Source organism: Carassius gibelio, chromosome A24 (assembly GCF_023724105.1).
Source record: "Carassius gibelio isolate Cgi1373 ecotype wild population from Czech Republic chromosome A24, carGib1.2-hapl.c, whole genome shotgun sequence".
NCBI classification, from domain to species: Eukaryota; Metazoa; Chordata; class Actinopteri; order Cypriniformes; family Cyprinidae; genus Carassius; species Carassius gibelio.
The window spans coordinates 12,202,806-12,230,683 of NC_068394.1; the positions used below are offsets into that span (position 1 = coordinate 12,202,806).

Here is a 27,878-nt window from a genome sequence, read left to right on the forward strand (position 1 = left end):
TTGACAGGTCAGACAGTTTACCTGTGATTTTAGAGTGCTTGATTAGATGCACCAGAGCATGTCCATCAAACATTCTGTCAGTGTCCGTACTGTGCCTGATCAAGTCTGAATGATCATGAAAGGTAAAATAATGATGACAATTATTACATCATTTTAATTGTGAATCCCGTGTGCAGTTCAGTAATTGGATTGGACAAAGGGTGTACTCACACTAGGTGATCTAAACCGTGCCCGATCACGTTTGACCACCAAAGCCTGGTTCGTTTGAATAATGTGATCGAACTGTACCGTACCAAGGCATGGTTCTTTAAGCCATCCCTGGCTCGCTTGGAAGAGGTGGGCCACAGCATGAATTAGTTGGGCTCAGTGCCCTCCATAAGTATTGCAACAGTAAAGACAAAATTTTTCTGATTGATGTGTAGTCAATAAACCTGTAAATATGATTAAAAGATGAATATGAGACAAAACTACAGAATTTCACATTTTATTATTGGGCGGTTCAGCAATTTTAGAATTTCATATCCCTATCTGATGTGAGCATAAGTACTGGAACAGTTGCCTGACAGGTCATTCTAAGAGTTCAGCTGTGTCCTGTAGCATTAATTCTACAGATGTTAAAATCAGGGAATGTGTCTTATCAGTTATATCCATTGCTTCTGCATTCTACCATGACACACACAAACCAGGTTGAAGACGAGGAAGCCGACTCTGAAAGAAAAGCAAGCAATTTGGATGCTAAAAGAAAAGAGGAAGTCTACTGGCAACATCAGCAACCAACGATTTTTGATCAGCGGAGAAAAACAACAGTAGTTGATGACAGACAAATCATAAAAGCTGTGAAAATGAACCATAAAATACATGTCTGTAAAATCACCAACAACCTCCAGAAAGCTGGGGTATTGCTCTGTCAATCTACAGTCCGCATGATAATTTGACACAGAATTACAGAAGCTACACAGCAAGATGCAAACCTCTGATCAGCACCAAAAATAGAAAGGCAAGATTCTTCACAAATGTGACCCAGTAGAGTTTTGGAACGGAGTTGATGGACCGATGAGACAAAGATTAACCTTTATCTAAGTGCTTGGAAAGCAAAAGTGTGGAGAGAAAAAGGGAACTGCAATTGATCCTAAGCATACAACCTCATCTGTAAAGAGTGGTTGAGGTGGTGTCATGGCATGGGCATGAATGGCTGTATCTAAAACAGGACCTCTTAAATTTTAACCCTCTGAGGTCTAGGGGGTTTTGGTTTAGAGGGTTAGGGTTAGGGTTAGAAACCTTATATTATATATTATTGTATATTACAAACAAAAAAACACTTTTTGTTTGTAATATGTGAGTAAGCGTCAGCTATCATGAATATTATTGTGATGTACACCTGAGAAGACAAAGGCCTGCATAATGAGCTGCATAATGAGCCATTCAGTCAGGTGTGTGACTGAGAGGGAAGAGTTACAAGAAAGAATGTGAGGAAAAAAAAAAATATATATATATATATATATGTTTGTATTTAATTATCCCACAAAATAATTTGAGATCCACTTGCAAGTGCAGTTAAACATTTTATTAGGAACAATCAAAGCTGAATTTTTAGCATCATTACTCCAGTCACATGATCCTTCAGAAATCATTCTAATATTCAGATTTTCTACTCAAAACAAACAAAAAAACATTATTATTATTATTATTATTTGTATTAATTGTGAAAAGAGTTGAGAACATTTTTGTCAGGTTTTTTTTATAGACTGAAAGAAAAGCATTGTTTTGTTTTTATTTATCATCGTGTGTGCTAAATAAAAGTTTTCTAATATATCGCATTAGATATAATGAAGGGAGATGTGAAAGACAGACATCGCGTTGTTTTCATATGGATTACTTTATCACAGAATATTTGTTTTTAGTAGCAGTTTAAAAGTAGACATATCAAGCTTTCTATAGATATCTCTCTCATGTCTCTTCATTGATTATTCAGTTCATTTAAATTAAGTTTCTAAATGAAGAACACTGCAGACCAAGGCTGCAGACCGCGCACCTTGTTTGTTTTCTTTAATTTAAAAGTGCACAAATTTTTGTAGTTATGTGTGGATACAAATAAAAGTAAACCCTTTATTTCGATTCGATTGATGTATTGCTCTTATCTGAATGATCAAAACTGAAAGTGTAATTTATAGCGGTGTAACGGTACGTGTATACGCACCAGACCATTTCGGTACAGGGCTTTCGGTACGGTGCACGTGTGTCCCGAAGACTGATTGCAATATTTTGTGTGCGGAACAATAGGTTACATTTTTGTGTTTCCAAACGAACATATTAAGTGGCGGAAGTCTCCGCTGCGTGGCGTGAGCATGGCATTTCTGCTGCGTGTCAGTTGCGTGATGGCTGCTTCACGTTTTCTGTGTCTTTACACACTAGAGTCGTGCCTGATGTGGTGCTGGTGCGCTGCTACTACTGTGGGTGACAAAGAGGCCGCCGACAGACCAGGAATCTTGTCTTCACGACAACAATATCTATACTTAATGTTGAGCATAAATATAAAGCCTACTGATAAAGGACACCGTCAACAGTATTGACGGCAAAGTAGACTATGTTTGACAGGGGCAATATGCCAGTGACTATGTTTACAAGCTGTTAAAATTCAGGTTATGGTCGGGTTAAGGTCACTATTTGGGTTTCTGAAACATTCGGGATAACCCAATTACATGCGTGAGCAGAGAGAGTTACTCCCGAATACATGGAATGTGTAATCAGTCGCCAATATCCCGATGTAAACGGCGACGCACGGTTAGCGTCTGGAAAATGTACCGAACCGTAACCGAGTTATGTACCGAACTGTGATTTTTGCGTACCGTTACACCCCTAGTAATTTAAGTTATTTTCGGGGTTATCAGGAGAAGATGCCTCCACACGAATATACGCAGGGATTGACTCCAGAGGGTTGATGATGACTTAATGTATGATGGCAGCAGCAGAATGAATTTGGAAAGGTACAAAATCATCTTGGCTACCAATTTTCAAGAAAAAGTCACCAAAATTATTAGAAAGCACTTTATATTGGATCAGGACAATGACCCAAAACACCATGCCAGTTCAGTCAAGGACTTTATCAGGGCAAAGAAATGTAAAGTCTTAGATTGCCCAAATCAATCTCCAGATTTAAATCCAACTGAAGATTAATGTCACAAGCTGAAGAGGAGACTAAAGACAGAAAGTCCCCAAAATAAACAACGGTTAGAATTGGCTGCATTAAAGGCTGAAGAAAAGCATAAGACCAAGAGTCTGGTGATGTCTATGGGTTGCAGACTCAATGCTCTGATTGCATGCAAGGGATCTGCAACTAAATATGTAAGTAATAATTGATGATGGGCCTTTGAATTATTTGAAAAATAATGCATTGCCAGGTACATTCAGAGAAAATTTTAACATACAACCTCTTTGGACAAAATGTAATACCTTGAAAAATGCCATTTAACAATTTTTTATACTTTTTAAGGGCCTTAACTTTCTCTAAGTTGATTTATCAATAAAATTAGGATATATTTTGCATTTTTGGGCAGTCAAACTGGATGATATTTTACAATTTGAAATAAATTTGGCTATTCATAAAAAACTCATTATATCAATCAATATCAATTATATCAGACATTTTAATGTGACTTAAGCCCCTATCACACTGAGATTTCGGATAATACACAGGTCAAGTGTCCCAGCAATTGTTCCCGGATCGTTAGATTTTGGTTCATTCACACTGCCAGAGATTTCCTGGAATCTGTGCATGCGTTCACACACAACCTGTAAAGGTCCCGTAATGACACGTGACATCAGGATGTGACATAAAATGTACATGTCAAAAACGTTAGGCACATTAGCTTTCACTTAAACTGGCGAATGATCTCAGCTTCAGCGCGGATAGTGATGAGCTAACAGATCTCTGCTTCATTACAGATTGCACATATTTTTTTGGTGCAACTGTTGATCTACCTTTAAAACACCCAGTAAAAGAGTCGCACGATAACATGCGTCATCACTACGACACACCCTTTACGCCATTGGTTCTGGTTTTTGTTCATAAAGAGCTCGTTCCAGGATTGAACCTGGCAATGTTACTAGGTCCCGCGTTTAATTTCACACAGAAGATTTTTCTGGGGCCAACATGCAGTGTAAAAGTGGCTTTACTGGCCTTGACATATAGTTATTAGGGTTAACATGGGTCCTCTCTATAAATATCAATGCGATTTTTATGATTTATGGTTTTATTTCCCTGCATATATGGAAAAGAACAGTGTGAACATTCATCAAAATCTCTTGCGTTTTGAAACAACAACAACATTATGTTCTTTAAAGATCAGTCCATTCAAAAAATGTCATTACCATTATTTAAACTTCTTGGACTTTTTGAACTGTCAAAGTTTATAAAGAGATGGTAAAAGAAATCCATATGAATAAATTGTTTTAATCCAAGTCTTTTAAGAGACAAATGATGAACAGATTTAATCTAGGCCTTCATTGACAAAAACACTGATCAATGGACATACACGGTGCACATAAGTTACAATAAACAAAAGCTCAAATGTGCTTGATTGATGCACAACCAATGATGTTTGTTCTTGTGTTTCAAGTACGGTTGCATTTACCATATTTTATTCTTATGGAGTTTGAACAATATGAGAGGGAGTCAATTTTCAGGTTTGGATGAACTATCCCCAAACCATCCATGCTAAATATCTACTCTAAAGACAATATTTGGCTTATGTATACAAAAAGTTTCCAAACCATCCAACAATAGAGTTCTAAACTGCATTATTTTCAATGCATTTTCTAATCTTGACAGATTTTAAGTATTGAAAATATAACATCCAGTACAGCATCTCAATTGTGCTCAGGCTCCCTTTTTTCCAAGTACTATATTCTCTTGAGGAAAGACCTCCATCCCTTTACCCTGTCTACCGTTTCTTGCTATAAACAGATGTGCCAGCCTGCAACACTCATCAAAGGAGGAAAAGAGAATAAGGCAGCGCAGAGAACTTTCACTCTCCAGCATACAGAGCACTCACAGCCTCCAGTTCTCTCCTCCAGTGATATCATTTAAAGTCCACAGGGATGACTCCCTACCGCAAAGCTTTGCTCCCATCAACACAACTAAGAAGAGACCCTCTATCTCAGACAGTTTGAGGGTTATAGGGAGTTATGTTTGTTTGTAATTCAACAGAACTAAAAATGGCATGCTTGATCACTGATACCAAATGAACATATGATGTTCGGGAGGGTTTACTCTAGAAATACAGAAAAGAATCGCAGTCGATCGCTTCAGTCCCTGAAGGCAACAACAACACGGATAAAAGTTAAACGGCAGCCCCAGCATGTGTTCTCTTTCCAGTTCTGACAACCAGATTCTCAATCTGGCTTCTAAACTAGCTTGACTTTATCAAAAGTACTGTGTGGTTAGGCCAGCTTCACCAGCAACATTTTTAATGTCTACGCTAGGTTATCAGTTAGACTAGCACCAAAGCAGCACTAACTAGCTGTTTGTTTTCCAGCATGGTGAGTTTTAAACCCTTATTAGGGATAGACGTATCGATCCTGAAGTATCGATACTGATGCGACAATCTGAGTTATTGATACTCAAATAAAACATATCTATACTAAGGTGTTTTTTTTACAATTTTGTTTAACATAAAAAATTAATGCATACAATATGTACTGAATTTGGTGAACAACCTATGTTAGCAAATAAATGTGTAGGATATAACTATTTTCCTGCTCATCCGAACACACACAAATGCTGCAAGACAGAACAGAGAGCGTTCACTCACTTCTGACTGTGCATTCAAACAGGACTGCATTTCCAAAGATATCATAAGAAACCATTGATAATTTTGGGAACGGCAGAACAATGCTTGTCAGAGGACAGAAGAAAAAAAACATACATGCTTGAGTTATATCACAATAAACAAATTGTGCAATTACATTTATTTAAATGGAACGTTAAATGTTGATATTGATCGTGTTCTATTCTGTAATGTTAGTATAAATCATAACTGTCAGAATAAAAAGGTTGCATTTGATGCATGCAACAGCCTTTCAGTGTCAGTCCCTTATGAAAATGAATCATGGTGGTATTACTAAAGTGACGGTAGTTTCAACTATATTATTTGTGGATTTCCATGGTCACCTCTACAGTAAACATTTTAACCATATGTATACAAAAATATAACCTAATAAGTTGCAAATAAAGTGCACTGATTGTTAAAAGTTAAGTGGGTATAATTACCCGTTTAATTCTCAGTCATTTTACAATTTAATCAATTTCATTATTTAAAAGTTTAGAATTATTGTATCGGTATCGAGATTAATGATACTGGCCTTTAAAAGTATCTGTATCGTATTGAAAACAAAATAAGCGGTATCGGCTATCCTTACCCTTTATATTATATAGTGGATCAATTGGACACAAATTGATATTTACTGTGTCAGAAATACTGATTAATCTATAACTTTTTATTTTCTTTACACCGTCTTTTTCTCATTTAGGGCCATGAACATGCCTGCAAATTGTTGAAAATATTGAAATGTGTGAAAATATTGAAATTTACGCTGCAATTATTTATCATATCTGTGATTCAGTTTGAACCATTTTAGGGTTAAAAACATAATTTTATGGGTAACCATCTTTTTTTATGTATTTTATGTCAGTTTCTCAGCTAACCTCTGAAGGTATTTCCATTTCCATTTTCTGTAGTGCAGGCATACATTTTTATCAGTTCATGCATATAAATTTCAATGGAAATCGGACCTATGCGGTTGCAAAAAATTGTTACACGTTCTCATGTTTATTTATTTTTCTTCTGCGAAATGTATTAATATTAAAATATTTATAATTTAAAAAGAAATCAGTTAGGGTCAACAGGACTCGCACCATAAAAAAACGTACACAAAATTTGAACGTCATGAAATTCTAATAATCAAAATTTCATTTAAAACTGAAGAAAAAATATATTTTTAAAAGGAAAAGGTGACATTTTATGCTTTGAAAAGTAGCTTAAGGTAAATACATCCAAATTTGACTTCTGCTAAGCAGTAGAAAAAAATGTAAAAACGCTTTTCCCATACAATTTATGATATAGATTACACTTTCATAATGCTAAACAGCTTAAACCATTGACAAACGTTTTGAGTTAAAATCTGGGTATTATGCCTATAATGCTAACATGGTCTGTCAAAGCTGTGCTGAAACCACTGTCTATAGCTGTAATAAAACATTTAAATATGTGGAAATGTCACTTCTGAAAAGGATCTTACCTGATTTGCCCCTTTCAATGGCAGTTTTTTAGCTGTGTGTATGGTTCCATAATGCATGGGCATCACTCTATGAATCCTCCATATATCACTGGTGTATACTAAAATTTAGATGAACATAGCACAGCCTAAAAATTATTTTGGAATATATAAAAAAAGAAAATGAAAAAAAAAATAAGACCTTAAAACTGGGTCATGGCAATTCACTGTATGTGACGCACTAAATAGGCATGCTGGACAACAGGTGTGATGCAAACAATGCTATTATTTTGCACTTAGCAAAAAGGAGTTCACAACCAGGCTAATTATCCTGCAGCCTTTTTTTTCCTGCAGACACACCCAAAAACTGACACTTTCCCCTTATGATCTTGTGTAAGCACAGGCGTTCCTTGTTAGTGTAAACTTATCATTAAGACACTCTGACACGATTAAATCACAAGCCTCACAAAACATGACATGCCGAAACCTCCTATAGTTACATATTTAAAGGGTTAGCTCAACCAAAAATACTGTCCATGTCCAGAAAGGTAATAAAAACATCATCAAAGTAGTCCATGTGACATCAGAGGGTCAGTTAGAATTTGTTGAAGCATAGAAAATACATTTTGGCCCAAAGATAAAAAAATTACAATTTTATTCAGCATCGTATTCTCTTCCGGGTCTGTTTTACGGGAAGTCGTGGCCTAGTGGTTAGAGAGTTTGATTCGAGTCTGGGTTCGAGTCTCGCAATACCACGACTTAGGTGCCCTTGAACAAGGCACTGAATCCACCACTGCTCCCCGGGCACTGCAGCATAAATGGCTGCCCACTGCTCCGGGTGTGTGTTCACTGCTCTGTGTGTGTGCACTTTGGATGGGTTCAATGCAGAGCACGAATTCTGAGTATGGGTCACCATTCTTGGCTGAATGTCACATCACTTTCACACTTTTACTTGTCAATCTGCGTTCACGTGATGGGAAGTTCGGTTCTTTTCCGTGAACCGGTTCTTTCGGACAGTTCGATTCAATAAACCGGTTGAAAAAAACAAAACAGTTCACCAGTTCTTTTGCGCTCGACGTAATGACGTCATTGGCGATGACTGCCCTTCATTCAAGCCTTCGATTTACCCGCGCTCATAACATTAGCACAGAATAAGTTAGGAAATCAATCACAAAAGAACCAGTTCAGTTCAGTTGTGCTTTGTGTCAGTCTGCTTCACGCTGAATCATGAATGCGCAGTATCATCAGCTCCTCAGTTCTCAAATCGGACGCGTCCACCAGAAACGGTTCTCGGTTCATTGTACTGGTGATCCAAAAAAGATGCAACCGGTTCTTGACTCGAGAACGAGTCAATCTTTTGTTTGTTATCTGACTCTGCTTGGTGTTCAACTTCAGTTCTCTCTTCACAGCAGTTCATTCACTGTACTGTTTGAGTAAATTAATTACTCCGGGATATTGGTTTGTTTTAACTCAAAGGGAGTGTCAGCCATGTTAAAAAGTTAACAGCTTAAAGTGATAGTTCACTTTCAAATAAAATTTTGGTATGTTTTAGCTTACCTCAAGGACATCCAAGATGTAGGTGTCTTTGTTTCCGCAGTAGTTTCCATTTATATATTTTTAGGTCAAACCGTTCTTGTCTGTGGACTCATATAATGGAAGTCTATGGTCACCACCTCAAAGAGCATGCACCGAGAAGTCTAAATTAAACAATTCCCCATCGTAAGTACAAATTGATGACCGAAGACACGAAACGAGTGGTTTGTGTAAGAAAATGAACAGTATTTATATTGTTTTTACCTCTTGTACAAAATCACGTCCAACTGATCTGAGGGCTCACGTGCTTCCTATTGTGTGACGTGAGCACGTGCACTCTGCTCTGTGAAAGCGCGGAAAGCGAAATACATTTATTTCAAATAAATATGGCTGTGTAAATATTCAACACTGTCTGTTGATATATTGAAATCGTCTTCCATTGCAATTTCCTGTACGTCTAAATATGTTTAGATCTTCCCGGTGAAAGATAACACTTCCGAAATCTCTGTGTAAACCATAGACAGTAAGTGTAAACAATGAGTGACGTACATGCGCCAGAGATCACCTCCGGCACTTTCCGCACTTGCGCAGACTAAGCCAGAGCCTGTGCACAAGTCACACAATAGGAAGCACGTGCGCCCTCAGATCAGTTGGATGTGGTTGTGTACAAGAGGTAAAAATGATATAAATACAGTTCTTAGGTCATCAATGTGTACTTACGATGGGGAATTGTTTAAATTGGAATCCTCTGTGCATGCTTTTTTGAGGTGGTGACCATAGACCTCTATTATATGAGTCACAGACAAGAACGGTTTGACCTAAAAATATCAAAATGGGAACTACTGCGGAAATAAAGACACCTACATATTGGATGCCCTTGAGGTAAGCTAAAAGATATAAAAATTTAATTTGAAAGTGAACCATCCCTTTAAGTAATTTTTGGATTAATGCTTATTGGAGAAGCGAACCGTTTCAAACGATTCTGTTTGATTTGGTGAACTGGTTCACGAAGAAAAAACTGTTAAATCGAAAGATTCGTTCATGAACCGGACATCACTACACTGCAGAGTTGTGAACGCACTCACAACAGACCCGGAAGAGAAGACAATGCTGAATAAAGTTGTAATTTTTGTTATTTTTGGACCAAAATGTATTTTCTATGCTTCAACAAATTCTAACTTGCCCTCTGATGTCACATGGACTACTTTGAAGATGTTTTTATTACCTTTTTGGACACGGACAGTATACCGTGCACACAGTTTCAATGGAGGGACTGAGATCTCTTGGACTAAATCTAAAAAATCTTAAACTGTGTTCCGAAGATGAACTGAGGTCGTAGGGGTCTGGAACGACATGAGGGTGAGTCATTAATGACATAATTTTTATTTTTGGGTGACTAACCCTTTAATGGCTACTTGCTGGAGCCCGGAATTCATGAGTTCATCCAGTCATGCATGGCTAGACCTGGTGTAGTCTCACTGAACATCAAACGATGGACAATAAATGGAAGCAGATGGTAAACATGGATTTATTCACAGCCTGAACTGTCCAAACAAACAAACAAACAAAAATTCCCGAACATCAAATGCAGGACTCTACACAATGTGAACAAAATTATTATTGAGCTATTCTGTAATTCAATCAACTTATAGTAATATAAAGTAATGCTCTGAAATGTTAAATTGTAGTATGGACCCTTACAATGTGAGAAGAATACAGGCAGCAGAAGCGGATGAATATGATGAAAGTTTCATCAGTGTTCTGTGTTTCTTTAATACACAGTACCTTACTGGACAGTACATCAATAGTGTGGACAAACTGTTAGCAGAGACTACGACAGCAGCAATTTTCCAAATAGCTTGCAAGGGGATTGGATCTCATTAACCTGGACATCCTGTGGCTTCGCCAGGGCAATGATGTATATAGCTACACTAAAATGTAGATTCTTGTACCATCTTTGGGAAGTGGAGTAAACCTCTTTGCATTTACATCACCACAAACCTAAGCAGAACTGCCTTTTAGAAGCTAGGAAATACATATAGACACCCACACAAATAATGACTGAAAAAAATCGGTTGACTCTGCCCCACTGATAAAGTTGTCAGAGCCATTTGTGTGTACACATCCAATGATGGGTTGGATATCAGTGGAAGAGACAGTGCCTGTCCGACAGGAGGATGACAATCTGGGTTCTTCAAAAAACAGAGACGACAATGCTGGAATTGAAAGGAAGAACCAAAAATCTCCAGACTTCATGGTTTTAGCAGGCTGCAAGTACAGTGCTCCACAGATCATTAGTATGAATTGTTCATGTTCAAATGTCAAGCTGTAAGTCTGAACTGAACTAAAGATCTGAAATCAAAGAGACAAGCTTGAGATTTGATGGGCCAATGAAAAAGACAATTCGTAGAAACAATCCTTTAAAAATCGAGCTTAAAACACATGCCAAATACTTCTAAATGCAATGTTTGTATTCATGTTGATTTTGAGAAACAATTTCTAGACAAAAATGTAAATACAAAGACTCAAAAAATGCATGTGGTACAACCAAGTTAAAACCAATGACTTTTTCTAGCAGCTTGAATACATGTGAGTGCATTACACTTTACAAAAATTTTTTAAATGTATTTGTCAAAGTTTCATGAACAATTATTGTATAAATATCATTACATTTTTTTGTGAGTTGCACCAAATGGCATCTCAACCTAACTGCCAATAATAGGATTATTTTTATAAAAGGATCCAATTACGTGTTTTTTATTTATGTTTTTCAAATTTCTAATGTATCAAAATATATAAACATAAAACATATATTACAAATATAACATTTATAAAAATGCAAATATTAATACATATATATATATAAAAATTAAAAATAAATTACACAAATTACTTTAGATGATTATGATATTTATTTGATACTATATCAGGACAGTTGTATCAACTAAAAGCAACACACTCCCTCCCACACCCACACAACAAAATTTGTACACTAAACAAATATCCTTATTTTGCTTATTAAATTTTGTTCGAGAAGAAGTCTGTATATTAAATCACAAAAGTTTTGACTAAAAGTCTTCTTTAGTTTCATAAAAAAAAATGATTTTTTTTATTTTAATTAAAATACAAAAGATAAATGCAGAAGATACACTATAGTCTTGAGCCTCCAGCTCCAACTGTGGGATGGATACTGTGGAAGGTTAACACGTCGCCTACCAAAAGACAGAGGGTTAAACTTGCCAAACAAAGCCCAACAGACATCTCAAGAGAAGAGCAGAAGAGGGAGACTCAATCCATCATTCTCCTGGAGTAGACAAAGAGGCAGCTTGCACCAAAGCTTCATGTGCCATCCCTGTAATCTTGTGGCTTGAAAAGCTCAGAGGGATCAAGACTGGCGACACACCCTGTGCTTGTAGGGCTCCCGGACATAGCAAGGGCACCACTTCTGCATCGGTCCAGGGGTCTTTGAAGGTTTTGTATAATGACTAGCCTTGCCGTTAAGAACAATGTCCTTGCTTGACCCTCATATACGGACCGGCGCATGATTCAAACCGAGGGGAATTGCATCATAATCATACGTTAAATCTCACCACGTGAATCCAACCTTCACGCCTCTCTAATGGCGCCGAGCCCAAATCCATCTCGAAGGTGAAATTAGTTCAATCTCTGAGTGGGGGGGTGTGGGGGGCTCGAGGTTCGCAAAGCCAAAATACACAAGAGTGTGTGGAGCTGTTGCGAGCAACCCACAGCTATTACCCAACATTACTGATTACAGTGTGGAGAGATCCCTAAGGCCGATGGGGAGCGTGGTTATGCAGAACAGATGGGCCTTTATTAGTAGTGAGTGTCTGAGGGAGATTTGCAGGAGATTCAGTGTTTACAGCCTCTTCAGCTGATGATAATGAGCCCGAAGACGAAGCGTCAGCTAGTGAGAACGAGCACAGACAGGAAGTGAAGGAAATGAAACCAATCAGTGCTGATGGAGAATATGTGAAAGACTTGAAAACAGTCTTGCAAGGAAATGCAAAAAACAAGCGGCGGATGAGAAGGGGGGTGGGGACTGCAACAAGCATGTGACTGAGATAGAGAGAGAGAGCAAAAGAGGAGGAGGAGGGGAGATTGACATTCTCTCCTCCCCAGAGCCGCAGGCCCGGTCTCCAGCCACTGTCCCAGATGGTTAGACTGAGAGAGGGAAAGAGAGATGTTCCTGCCACTCATAAGCTCTACAATTACTGAGAACGTAATGGTCTTAAAGTACCAGCATCAAGCAGGCCCCAAAAAGCCAGCGTCCATTTACCAATGCTGATCATATTCATGAATCTTTTAAACTGACAGCCACTTCAAGTTGCCACAGGGAGAGCGCTGTATAATAAACACATTAAGCGGCAAACGGTGGATCTGGAGCAGTTCGCGGGCACAGGGCGCTCGCGGCTGGAATGGATTTCCCTTATCTGTCCATCAGAAGTGTACTGTTTGCTCTAGCGCTGAGCCTGTCGGAACATTTCGAAACGCCGGGTTAATTGTATTCCCATAACTGAAAGTGTAACAGAGAGGGGGTTAAATCTCTGATGTGTATTGATGGGTTTTGGGTTACGAGAGGCACAGATGCAGTGAGAAAAATCAATAAACGTCTCTAGTGCTTGCTAGGTGGGAGGGTCCACATTCTGCAGCTGACAAACAGAGCTCGGAGATTAGATCGCCGGCGAGCTTAAATACCACCTCCGGGTTTGGTCGAAAATGTCTTAACTTGTGTTCCAGCCTACATAAAAGAAAGGGTTTATGGAACAAGGGTATTGTAAATAGCTGCCTCACACTGATTTTCTAATACAACAACTTAACCTACATTGAATAATATAGAACATTAGTTGAGCAAGATGTGTTTGCCACATCCAGAAAGCTGTATTTTAACTGTATTTTTTATATATTAGTATATGTATGTTAACTGTATTTTTTAGAAGTTTCTGCAAATATAAATGTTAACCAATCCAAATTAGTTCAGGAAAGAGTTTAGCTAGAGTGGAGCAGGGATGACACATTTTTGTTAGCCAACCTGGAAGATAGCATTACCCTGGATTCCACAAAAAAAAAAAAGGAGAGATTTTTCCATTGGCTTTACAGAAAAGAGGCTCTTTGACCAAAAGGTTTATGTTATATCCTTACATGTTCATCAAGATAATCTTCACAAATAAACACAACTTCTATTAATTTTATAACCTAAATATTGTCAGCAGAAATAAAATGCTGACAACTCTTTAAATCCTTATTTAAAATTTGGGCTACAATTTGTAAAGTTCCAGTTATTGTAGATTGCATGAGCGCGAGTAGAAACACAGCAAGACTGTAAAGTGAGTAGCATAAGACTGTCCTGTTCGGCATCATGATATATTTATTGTCCCTGACAACCATTAAGCCACTTTTTAGCAACTGCCTTTTTTAAGACCTTGAATATTATGCCATAAAATAAATGTGAAAATATCTAGAGCTTGTGTTAACCACAAACCTTATTTCAGGCAAATTTCTGCAAACAGACAAAAGTGCAAACTTGATTTGGTGTTTCAGGAATCCCTCCTGTAGGACAAAACAAAACAAAAAACTGACAAATTCTGATTAAAAAAATATCCAATATCACTACTAATGCATATGCATAGGAAAACACTGTCAACTACAGTTGGGCTTTAGCATTAGCATTAGCATTAGCATTAATGGTCTACTGTTTGTTTTCTTTTTCAGGTCAACTGCTGTAATGATGCAGCAACAGTTTGAAAAGATTACTGCAGAGCACTTTAGTGCTCATCAACATGATTACAGCTAGTTATCTGAATAACAACACATCTCCTCATTGCACACGTACATCACCGAGTCATTTATGTGACATCTGAATATACATTTGCAGGAATTTACATTTTTTGAAAGTTTTTTTTTTGCTGTTCTGCAATATATCTATAGAACGTTTCCTATCAGATATCGAATAGACGTTTATAAAATATCTTTAAGATATTTATGATTTAGAATGTACGTTAAAATGATGTCTGAAAGATGTCTATCAGAAGTTTGTACACAGCAGATGCTTTCCAGATGAAGTGATCTTGCAGACCTACGTGTGCTATCTGGGTCCAGTTTAATAGCACAGACATTTGATGCTAATTCTATCACCTTGTTCACGGCACATTATTGCAAGAATGCACATCAAATATGTACTACAGGCTACATGTCTAAAGTTTACAGTTATACATTCAACTGTATACATTCCATATGTATCTGTGGGATGTAAATAGACTTGCCTAGTCAACTGTTTAAGGCCTATTTCTCAATACAGAATAGGTTCCTTTAAGGGTTATAGATGTGTGGATGACATGGATAACTTGCATTAATATATATATAGAATCTCTTTGCAAGATATGGACAGCGCTGAGGAGTTGACACCACATGCAACACTCAGCATAACCTGACACATGGGATGGAACGCACACAGAGAAAACAAGTCAGTTGAAAAATCTTTCAGGACTCTTACATAATCATCTGGATACACTGATTGTGCACTTGAAATTCCACTGACATATTTCCAGCCAAATTTTTACATTTCTATTTTTTGTTGTTGTAATGTGAATCACAAAACCTGCTCAGAGCACAACATGAGAAACGTGCGCATCATAAACACTTCTGAGGGGCCCTTATATGAACACATACAGTCTGCGGTGGTTTGACATAATGGAAAATATTTATGGCTGTTGCATGTTCTCACACAAAGTTAATGGCACAAATTTAGAGTATGCGGTTCATCACCTCCAGATGAGAGAATGACAACTCATCATGCACTCATTTAAAGGACAGTTATGATAATATCATTATCAGGTTTTTAAAGCATGCAAAAAAGGCAATGAGCAGAATGGACAAAGAAATACATATTTTATTTTAATATATCCAATCGTATTATTCTACTCGTCTACAGTAGTCTTAATTTTACAGCAATGATTGTATTATATTCTTCCAAGTTCATTGTGTAAAAAGTTACTTCCTTTAAGAGTATGCATACTAATCTCACAATATAAGTGATAAGAAAAAAAAACAGACACTTAAACTGTTTATTTCAGTGAACTGAATGACAATCAACCATCAGCTGAAATTGCATGCCCTACTTGCTTGCATCAAAATGTAACACTTTTTGAAACAATCACTGCTTTTTGTTTTTCTAAGGTGTGTACAACGGTCGGTTCATGGAGGAGGAGGAGGAGAGAGAGCCGTGTGCAAACAGCTTATCCTCTCACTGTCATCTGCTCCTAATGACAGCTGACAAACTACTAATGCAAATCCCATCTGAGCAGCTACAGCTGCCCCACCCCCAGCTTCCCCTGCCCTTCCTGTACAGGACAACCCCTCCTGCCCTGCTACATACACAACGAATGAAAATGCTTGAAAAGTCCTCCTCTCTGAGGGTCGGCTCACAGCGAGCGCTCTTCTTTTAAACCAAGACAATACCCTGCTCTTCAGTCACATGACAGCAGAGAGCAATGGTTCAAGCAGAGCAGGTGGCGACTGTGTCATCCACAAGCAGCCAAACACATGCTCACTTGCGGCTGCTATTCTGAGTGCCACTTACTGGAGCAAACTACTGACTCAATCTATGAATTCTTGCCAGTAACAAGTATGTATATAAATAAAAAAAACATTTAAATGTGTATGACATAATTCATTTTAAAAACATATTTCAAATTTTAACTGACATTTTAATACATTCATATTCAATATTTGAATATCTAAAATATGTTTTATATATTCATAAATAATATGTACATGTGTTTTGTATACATAATGTAATGTATATGCATTCTCATTTTTATTTATATATTATATAAAAATACATAGAAACATATTTGTTTGTTATTTTATTATTAGTAAATGTATAAATTGTTATTAATTATAAAAATATATGTAAAAATAAAAAATATATACATGTATCTAATATTGCATATGTATTTATCATTTTTATTTATATATTATATAAAAAATACACACACATATATACATACACACACACACACACATATATGTTTGTTATATTATATTAGTAAATATATAAATATAAATTATGCATTACATACATTATTTGAGATATATATATATATATATATATATATAAAATAGATGTTCAATAAATTACATCTTGAAATATATTCAAATATAAAACATCTATTTTAAATAGGCTAGTAAAAATATTTCAAAATGTTACTGTTTTGCTGTCCTTTGGATCAAATAAATGCAGGCTTGGTGAACGGAAGAGACTTCTTCTTCTTCTTCAAACAAAAAAAAAACATTTACAAGCTTACTGTTCAAAAACTTCTGACTGGTAGCTACTAATTTCTAGCTTTTAATTGGCTTAGAAATCTATAAATGCTGGACAATAACAAATAATAATGATTTGTTGATATACTACAAACACTGTTTATCACATAATAAGGCAGAATAGCTTCTATACTGTAATAAATGATATGTTAATTAGCACTGCATTATACTTTATTTATCACCTGCTGGAGATGACTTGAAAAACAATTCATTGTTGTGATCGTATATTAATGTCTTCGTATTTGCATAAGTTTCTGTTTTCCTGTGAAAACCACAGTGATAGCCGGACGCTTTTGTCCATATTAGGAATTTCCTGATATCACTATCAGTGCGAGAGCACGCTCCAGCTTCGAGTATTAATGAAACACACACTGCAGGAGAGTTTAGCGCTCTGTAATGTTCATCTCGCTGTATTATGGGTCCGAATGAAATATCAGGTCATGCGCAGACTATCCTGTCTCTTTGAGTTTGAATCTATATTTATTCACACCAGCTCTTGAAAACAATGTGATTCAAAAGGGTCTTACTCTGTGCAACCACATAACTAAAGATGAGGTTTTTTATTTTTTTATTATTATGAGAATATATATGAGAATATATATTATATATATCCAAGTCCATCGGATCTGGACATCCCTAATATATATACACACACACACACACACACACATACATAAATGGAAATTTCAACTACAGATCCAGCGTCAGAAAATCTAAAAAATATGATGATGATGATGATGATGATGAGATATATATATATATATATATATATATATATATATATATATATATACTTTCAAATTCTGTTAATGTGGTTCATCTTTTTACCACTAAGCATTCACAAAGTAAAACAGATATGATCAAACCCCTTGTTTGGGGATTTCATTTCTTGGGCTTATCTCACTGGTTTATAGGTTAAAGTTTTTTAATTTCACTGACACAAAAATCCTATATTTTCTAAAACGCACGTCGATGGTTTGGCTGAGAGTTTGAGCTTTTAAAAGTAAGAAACCATTGTTTTAGAAGAATAAAAGACATAATGAAAAATGGAAGTGATCAAGAATGCAAACAAGAGAAAAAACAAGGTTCCTTTTTACTGCTCAAATCAAATACAGGGAGGAAATGACATCATGCCACCCACACAAACCGCACCAACTCACACTTTCATTTGTTTCGCAGTAAATCACACAAGTGTTTTCTTCATCTTCTCACTATGTAGTTTCATAAACACACAGTAGACCTTCAATGTCGTGAAGTAACCAACAATCTGATAGGGGAAAGTGTGAGAGAAAGTGACCGTGTGTTCATCACAGGTTGCTAAGCTCACCTTGGCTTCAGTCCAGACTCAGCCTCAGGGCATTTCTGCAGCAGTGGAACCAGTGGAAATCTTTGCGCATTATTCACGTCTCTCAGTCTGTGGAAGAGCAGAACCATCCAGTCAAGATCTCAGCCAAGGCTCAACACAAGCAATGCAATACAGTACAAGTCAAAACCAAAAAGTGCAATTTTATTTATTTTTTTCCATACAGCAGCCATGCTTTTTAATTACACACACACACACATGCATTACAGAGAGAAAAAAATGTAGTTTCAAAGTTTTATTTGAAAGTTTATGCTAAAAAAAAAGTAATCTTGCTAAATGTTATTGCAAAATAAAACAATGGTTTCTGTTTTAATGTCCTTTAAAATATAACTTATTTTTGTGATGCAAAGCTGAATTTCCATCAGCCATTACTCCAGTATAAATTGCCACATGATCCTTCAGAAGTCATTCTAATATGCTGATTTATTGTTAGAATTATAAATGCTGGCAACAGTTTTGCTGGCAAATATTTTGTTTGGAAACTACAATACTTTTTTTAGGGTTTTTTGAAGAACAAAAAGTTAAAAGAACAGCATTTATACAAAATATAAATATTTCTAACAATATAAATGTTCGCTATCACTTCTTAACACTTTACGCATCCTTGCTGAATAAAAGTTTTAAATTCTTAAAAAGAAAGAATTTAAAGAATCCTGAAAAAAAGGTATCACGGGCTCCAAAAAAATATGAATCAGCACAAGAGTTTCCAGCAATGATAATAAATCTGCATATAAGAATGATTTCTGAAGGCCTTTTTGGGAATATTAATATTTCTTGTAATTTTTCATAGTTTTCTTATTCTTGTTCACAAGTATTTTTACTGTATTAGAGTCAAAATATTGAGAAAAGAGGCTCTAATAGGATAAAAAAAAATACATATATACACATACATATATATATATATATATTCACACACACACACACACACACACACAATTGGTTATATATAAAATTTGTTATTCTATTATCAGAATGCATTTATTTATTTATCTTTGGCTTTTAATTTTAGGTTGAAATATGACCTAGACATATTCTTGACCAAGTTTCTTGTGATAAGCTCACTTACGTTTTTAGAGAGTTCTGAGCAAATAACCTTTAAGTTGAGGCCACACCGTCAACTGACCTTGAAGTAAACATTAAGGTTTGTATGACGGTAGATTCTATGACATCACTTCCTGTCTGTCTCGTGAGAGCCGAGCTCTGTCAGCTGTGAGCACAGCACTTGAGCTGTCCGCTATCAACCAATCAAAGATACAGCGGAGTATTCCCAGACCTGTCAGTTAGAGTGTGGCTATTCTTAATAACGACACGAGAGGACCAACTGCGCTTGGGTGTTACTGAGAAGACCCACAGAGGTCAACGATTGGGTGGCATTCATGGCTTATATCCTTATAATCCCATATATTATAAGCCTTTGCTTCTAAATTTTCCAAAAAGAAATAAGACCAGGTAATAGATAGCAATGCAAGTGAATAGTTCACCTCCAAAATAAGATAATGTTTACAAGTTTTTGATAGTGCTTTGCCATATGTGCACCTTTCAACTGAACAGTCTTCTGATGAATTTTAGAATGAAAAAGATACATAGTTGTGTTATATTTGGTGAAAAACAATGGGACCATACGGAGCGTTCATGTTTTTCAGGCAATTAGCTTAAGTGAACTACCATATGAGAGCGATCCATCTCTGCAAGCTTGTTGAAAAATGAAGAGCTGGATATAAGTTTTAATCGGCCATCTCCGTCCTGGCCTTCTCAGTAATGACAAGGGGAAAGATCTAATTGATCCCACAATACTCTTTAGACTCTTAGACCGTCCATTAAAAAGTTCATGAAAGTTGAACACTGAGTGGAGACATAAGGGACAGTTGAATCGGCACACATAAAGTGAGCTCAAGAGACAAAATGAGGAAAAGAATATAAAATTAGGCATTCCAGAGGAGATTCAATTTAGCAAAAATATAAAGTAGTCTACCGATCAAAAGTTTGGGGCCAGTACATTTCAATATTTTGTAAAGAAGTCTCTTATCCTTACCAAGGCTACATGTTTTTGTTCAAAAACACAGTAAGTATGGTAATACTATGAAATATTATTACAATTTAAAATGTTTTCGATTTAAATATATAATACAATTTATTACGCCAAAGCTTAATTGGACCCACTTTATATTAAGTGGCCTTAACTACTATGTACTTACATTTTAATTAATAATTTAGTACAATGTACGTATTGTGTACATACATGTTTTTACATTGTACTTATAAAAAAACTACATGTAATTACATCTGTAATTAATTTCTGTAATTACATTTATAATTACACTGTTGACCCATACTTTACACCTTAACCCACCCTTAAACTTACCCATACCTCCAACCATCTCCCTAACCTTACCCCTATCCCACCTCAATAGCAGCAAAAGTGTTTTACAATACAATATGAACACAATAAGTACATTGTACTTATTTTTTTATGTAAGTACATAGTAGTTAAGGCCACCTAATATAAAGTGGCACCGCTTAATTTCTAGCATCATTTCTCCAGTCTTCAGTGTCACATAAAAAAAAAAAAAAATCTATATAATATGTTGATTTGCTGCTCAGGCTACATTTTTCTAATTATCAACACTTTTAAGCACCTTTCACACTGCGATTCAGGAAAATACACGGGTAATACGTCCCGGGAATTGTTTCCAGGTTGCTAGATTTTGCCCCTTTCACACTGCCAGGGATTACCCGGAATATGTGGGTGCGTTCACACACAACCCGTAAAGGTCCCTTGAAGACACATGACATCAGGATGTTACGTGTAATTTACGAGTCGAAAACGCTAGGCACGTTAACTTTCACTTAAGCTTGCAAATGATCTCAGCATCAGTGCGGAAAGTGAGGAACTAACTGATCTCTGCTTCATTAGGGGCCGTTCACATATCGCACCTAAAAACGCGTGGAAAACGCTAGGTGCGACGTTTTCTCCTTCTTTCCAAAGCGCTCGGGCAGGTGCGCCCCTGAGGCGTCTGCCTTTGCTAAGCAACCATGACGTGTTCTCTCCATGAAAACGCAGAAATTTCAGCAAAGGATAAATTGATTTTCAGCTCTAAAAATAGTAGCTCTGCTACTAAATTTATTTCAAAATGGCAATCCATATCTTAGCTGAGCTTTCAACGTTGTTAAGGGAAAGGATGAAGCTGATTGGTTAGTTCTTGTCACATGACCCGCGGTGCGCTTGCGGCTCTCTGAAAAGTTTAAATGATTTTAACTCGATGCGGTGCGGACTCGCCTGGAAAAAACGACCGCGTCGCTTCCATTATGAGCGTGCATACCGCGCGCCTACATTGGAAATAACAAATTTGAACGCGCAAAAGATGCGATATGTGAACGGCCCCTTAAAGTTTGCACATATTTTTTTTTCATCGCGAACCTTGATCTGCCTTCAAAACATCAGTAAAAGAGTCACACGATAACATGCGTCATCACTACCACACACCCTTTATGGCATTAGTTCTGGCTTTAGTTCACACATCACTTGTTCCGGGACTGAACCCGGCAACGTTACTAGGTCCCCGACCCAGGATCAATCCTGAAATCAATCCCGCCCCACAGAAGGCGCCCCGGAAATGTTCCAGCAATTTTCCGTGTCCAACGTGCAGTGTGAAAGGGGCTTTAGAGACTTAAAGGGTGCCAGCATCCCCAAAATGGTTTGAAGCAATCATCACAAACTTTTATGAAGACTATTAAGGGACGGAAAACGAGCTCAACGCCATTAATAGGGTAAAAAATTGGAGGACAAAAAAAAATAACAGGAAGAGAAAAAAAAAAGACAATCATCATCAGGTTGGTAAAGATTTAATAGTGTTACACACGTCTTCAGGGCCTCTGGTTCCACAAGGGAATCGTTTCAAGCTTATTAGATAGTAACATGAAGTACGCCTTTTTAATTATGTTCAGCAAGTAATTAGTGGAAAAAAGGGTTTAAATCATCTCCCCGATCCCAGAATTAGCCTCGGAGAAGAAAAAGAAAAAAAATTACTTGCCACAGTAAGTATCATTCAACTAAGTTGAAAGCGCATGTAGAAACAGCCGGAATTCTCCCATTGTGAGCAAATGCCTTTAAAGGGGTTGTTGACTTAGGCAGAAGCTCTCTTGGGAGCTTGTGAACAAATACCTAAAGGGGAGGGCCATCCGCAGCGCTGTCACATGATGTCATGTGCTGACCAGATATTGCTACACGTAGTTTCACAGCAGCCGCCCTGCTACAACACCATGCGCACAATGACAACAACACAAATGGAGAACAAAAGAACAAGCGCAGGGATTCTGATGGGTACATTAAATAATAAGAATGGGCAGGCACTTCTATAAATAATAATAATAATAAATATTCTATACATAAGTTACACAAGGGTGTGAATGGCTTTAGCAATCTAAAGGGGAAACAGAGAAATCATGTGGCCTGTGTGAAAAAAGTACATTAAAATGTATCTAGCATATCCAAAACATTATTATTATTATTATTATTATTATTATTATAAACACTATTAATCATAATTAAATAGAGAGAGACACATCAGATGCATTCTGAAATACTTCATTTATCTCACTGGTCAGGAGGAAGTAAAAAAAAGAAAGAAAAAAAAAAAAAGTATTTTCTGAGGCCAAAGGAATTTCCCTCAATTTCTTGTGTCACATGTTTGTTCTCGCCCACAGCAGATCTTAACCCGATTGGTCACTGTAGTTATGGGGTGCCTCAACCATGTTAAATCAGTCAACCGGCTGATTCAGCTGTCAGATAAAACACCAAAAAAGCCTTTTTGTTTTTGTGGAAATGTCTTTCAAACACCATGAAGTCACAAGCTTTTGTGGCCGTAGAACGGAAACCAAACAAAAAGTCAGGACTGCAGATACATTTCAAATCAGGCTCCATAACAGCTGCTCCTTACTATTCAATAAACACTCCACACCAAAGGGCCAGGAAGATCTGCGAGCCTCAATCTCTCTCCATCTGCAGTCTGGGTCAAAAGTTCATGTCAGTGTTACAGTTGTGTGTGCACCGCCACAGACCATATTCCCCATCTTCTCAACCACTGGCCACTGTGATGCCAAATACTACAACAGCGTAGAAATGATTAACTGAACACTTATTATCCTTCGTAATGTCACGTCAGAAACACATTTCCCATTAGACCAGAGGATCTTTTGAGATGTAGACTGTACTACAAGAGAACATATGGCGATTTTGGGATTCAAAACTTCCTACCTAGTCCAGAAGTTGACCAAATTTCAATGCTGTTGTTAATTAAAAATGAACTAAAATAAGTTTGTTGAAATACTAAAATTACAACAACAAAAAAATTATATATATATATATATATATATATATATATATATATATATATATATATATATATATATATATATATATATATATATATATATATATATATAAAAATTTTGTAATATATATGAAGAGTTCAGATGCAAAAAAAAGTGCCATCTGAAATTTTCATCTAAAATTACGATTTTTAACCAGCTCCTATTCTTAGGTTGAGAAATTTTACTCTAATGGCAATATGCAGATCCTTTTCCAGGCTATTAAAGTGAAATAACTGAACATAAATATAGAAATTTGATAAAAATCCTATTTTTAGATGGAAATTTCAGATGGCATTTAGAGGCTTTTTTCATCTGAACTCTTCATATATAAATTAAAGAAATACAAATATTTGTAAATATTACAAGTCAACATAAAAGCATAAAAAGCAGATTCAAAATATTATTAAAAATTATAATAACATAAAAATAAAACTTAAATAAGTTTCTTTTAAACAAGGTTCAAGATTATTTCAGAAGTTGTTTCAGATCTTAACTACTGGAATGTGCCACTCTAATTTTTGTGCAATTATATTTACATTTATTCCATTAGCAAACTTCCGTCACAAATTAATGCAGGCTTTGCAATGGGACTGTTATTGAAGAACGGGACAGTTCACACTACACTGAACCCAATAGCAAACTTATTTACATAAAAAAAAGGTGAAAACTAGAAATCAATCAATCAATAAAAATTGCCTATTTAATTCTAAGAGTCAAAGAGAAAGGGGAAACCATTATGGTACAAAAATTTAAAAGCATGTGGACCTCAAGAAAGAAATAAAACGAAAAATGAACACTATTCACAAAATAACACCACTCAAAAAGGATTCCAGAAGTTCAGATTTTATTCTAAAACCATCCAGCTCCTGAAACTTTTGAGAAGTCTCACGTGTCCAGTCAAGTTTACTTCGCTTCTCTTTGACTAGATGTGAGCGGGGATCGTCTAAACCCTGTGTTTGAGGGTAAGTGATCCTGCTCTCTCCCTCATGATCCTCTCGTTTCCTCCTGGCCTGAAGCAGGTGCAAGTCATCTCAGTGGGGATGTCACTAAAGGCTTATGTCAGGGGAAAGCAGCCAGCTAATCGCACCACTCAAGGGCTAAAGATTAGATAGGCCGTGCAGATTCTTTTACTCACTCAAAACTGACCACAATGGGCCAGACGAGGAGGCCAAATACAAATTTAACCTTCCATGTCAACATTTTCACTGGCAATCCATCAACTTCTTGATTGTATTAGTCAGACAAAGATTTAAAGCCCCAACTAAGTAAATAACATCACCACACTGTACAGGCCACTGGAGCTAATGGAATTATATACACTTAACCAGACTTTTACATTTTCTGAAGAAAATTGGATTTGCACAAACATGCAATGCCACATGCTAGAGTCCCTAGCCCCAAGTATGAGCGATAGTAAAAGCAATGCTTGCCATAATGTTGTGCTACTAAACAATGCTGATAAACTTTCTCCTCTAAATTTTCTTGCTCTGTAGACATATGTTCCTTATCTTAAAAGGCATATGAAATGAGTCTTATCTGCTGAGCCAAAGCCATGAATCCAGCAGTAAACATGCTGCTCAGTACCACCAGTCTGGGTGTTAATGTTCCGAAGTTATATCAGTATTAAGCTGTAAATTCCACATCATGTTGATTTCGCGGAGGTGATCACCTCACCCTAAAACAAAACTGAAGCTCTTCCAACAGCTCATTTCAGTAATATATTTGCAATCGTGTGCATTCCCTTTTCTGTGCATTGAATGAGGTAGCTTGTAACCACATTCACACTTGAACCCATGACGAACCTCGTGAGCAGTAAAGAGAGAGTCATTTCTTGCATATGAGAAACCAGAAAAACTACTTTGGGTCTAAAAGGCGTATCCAAAAAATACATCAAATCAGACAATTAAGCTACTTTCACTAAAGCAGCTGTGATGAAACACTATGAAAATCCATCCATCAAATAATTATTTTCATTTTCAGTGTGGAGAACCCAACATTAGCAGACATCCCACGAGGCAGCATTCTCCACTCAGTTGCTTAGGTACAGTCACAAACCAAAGCACCGTTGGCCACATCTCAGTGATTTTCTGGAGGACTTAAAATGAGTTGAGCATAGAAAACTGAACAGAAATCTCTTTGCATCGTATGAAATTTATTATAACGAATATTAAATGCATATATTTGCATAATCATGTCTAAAAAAACAAAAAAACTAAGCACTAAAAATGGTTTTAAATGTTGCTAAATGAGTTAGGTATGTAAAAAATATATTTGTATATGTATTTGTATTGATTGGTAAAGCACAGAACAGGGTAAAAAGGATTGTATATTAACTGGTTCAAAGATGAATTTTAAATAAGTTATATAGTAAAAAAGGTCATCTAAACAAACAGAGATATTAAAATATAAAATATCCAGATAAACTAGCTGTAATATCGATCAATACCAGATATAAAACTGATATATCATTCATCGCTAATAAAATTAATTCATATTATAACATTCTCCTAATGAACCAGATGACAAAAGCTAAAATACTACTTTTTGAGACATCAAGCCGATCGCTTTCATGAAAGTCCCTCTGTGTGAAATGAGTTTTTCTAGAGGTATCCATCCTGACACTCTTCCTGCTCTGCCTCACACATCAATGATCGGTTTCTGTTTAGGGATCGTGATGTCAGCTCCAATTCCACATCTGATTATCGTTCTCTTTACTCTCCAGCTGGGAGCCCACACTTACCCTTTTTGGATAAGAGCCATCTCCACAATGGCCAGACTCACTAAGGTGGCTTTGTGTTTTTCTAGTTGAGTTCTGTAAATCTAACAGCTTTATTCAACATTTCGGTGACTCAGAAGTGGATGGCGAGACCTATAATAACTAAAGAAAGGTATTTGCTTGATTTTTCTGAACTAGAGGTCGACCGATAGCGGATTTTGCCGATGCCAATAGCTAGGTTGGACCACACTGGCCGATACCGATTAATTAAACAAGTTTTTAAAATGGATACTGAACAAAAACTAAAATAGTCCTTTATTGAAAAAAAACAGTACTGAAGCATACTATAATCATAATCATAATAATAAATACCTAAATACCGTGAACACCTTTATAGTTCTGTGTAAGTTATATGATGCTAGTTTTACTCAAATCAAACGGTCAGATGCTCATGAAGTTATTCTCAGAACAGTTCTGGAGATGTTGTTCATGTGTTTATGTCCTCAGTTAGTGAGACGGCAGATGCTGAAATCACCGCGAGCGTCACGCGCGCTTCAGTGTGTGTAACGTTAGTTGATGAAACCTCGCGTCTGCGCCATTCAGTAACCCAGTCACTCAGAACATGCAGGATTCATATTCAAATCAGCATTTGAGGCGTAATAGTTACAGATACTAGTCCATATCGCCATTTGATTTAAGTGTAATGACCTACGTTTGATTAATTCATTCTAAATTTGACAAAGTTCATGACATTCCGCGTTAAACTTTGAATTCTGTTTTTATGACTGGATTCCGCACACATTTTCCGCATTGCGGAAATCATAGTAAATGAACTATTTCTAGTCTACTCTAGTCTGAACTACGTCATGAATTTCTTTAAGCTGTGGCCATGTGTAATATCAATAACCAACATATTTAAATACAGATTGTGTAATTAAATAGTTCTTTGTTAACTTACAGCTTAAAATCTAACCACTCATGCTATTCTAGAATAAATTAGTGAAATTAGGGAATTAGTAAAAAGTGTTTTTGACTTGTTTGCTTATTTGCATATATTTTGATAAAATACACAGTAAAACTGTGAAACGATACTACAATTCAAAATTATTGTTTTCTATTTAAATATACTTCATTCATGAATTTTTAGCAGCCATTACTTCAATCTCCATAATCCTTCAGAAATCATTCTAACACGCTGATATGAAAAATATCTAAACATTATTAAATGTTCAAAAGTTTGGGGTAAGATTAAAAAAACAAAGAATAAGAGAGTATAGAAGAGAT

The 27,878-nt window shown here is 36.4% G+C and overlaps 1 protein-coding gene across 9 annotated transcripts in view; it reads right to left on the reverse strand.

The window, feature by feature from the left end:
• Nucleotides 1-27,878, reverse strand: part of LOC127945905 (nuclear receptor coactivator 2) — a 100,869-nt gene that overhangs the window by 59,959 nt on the left and 13,032 nt on the right. For all 9 annotated transcript variants that reach the window (XM_052542024.1, XM_052542025.1, XM_052542030.1 and 6 more), the window contains exon 2: nt 18,473-18,559. The gene's annotated coding sequence lies outside the window, so the exon portion shown is untranslated. The remainder of the gene's footprint in view (nt 1-18,472; nt 18,560-27,878) is intronic.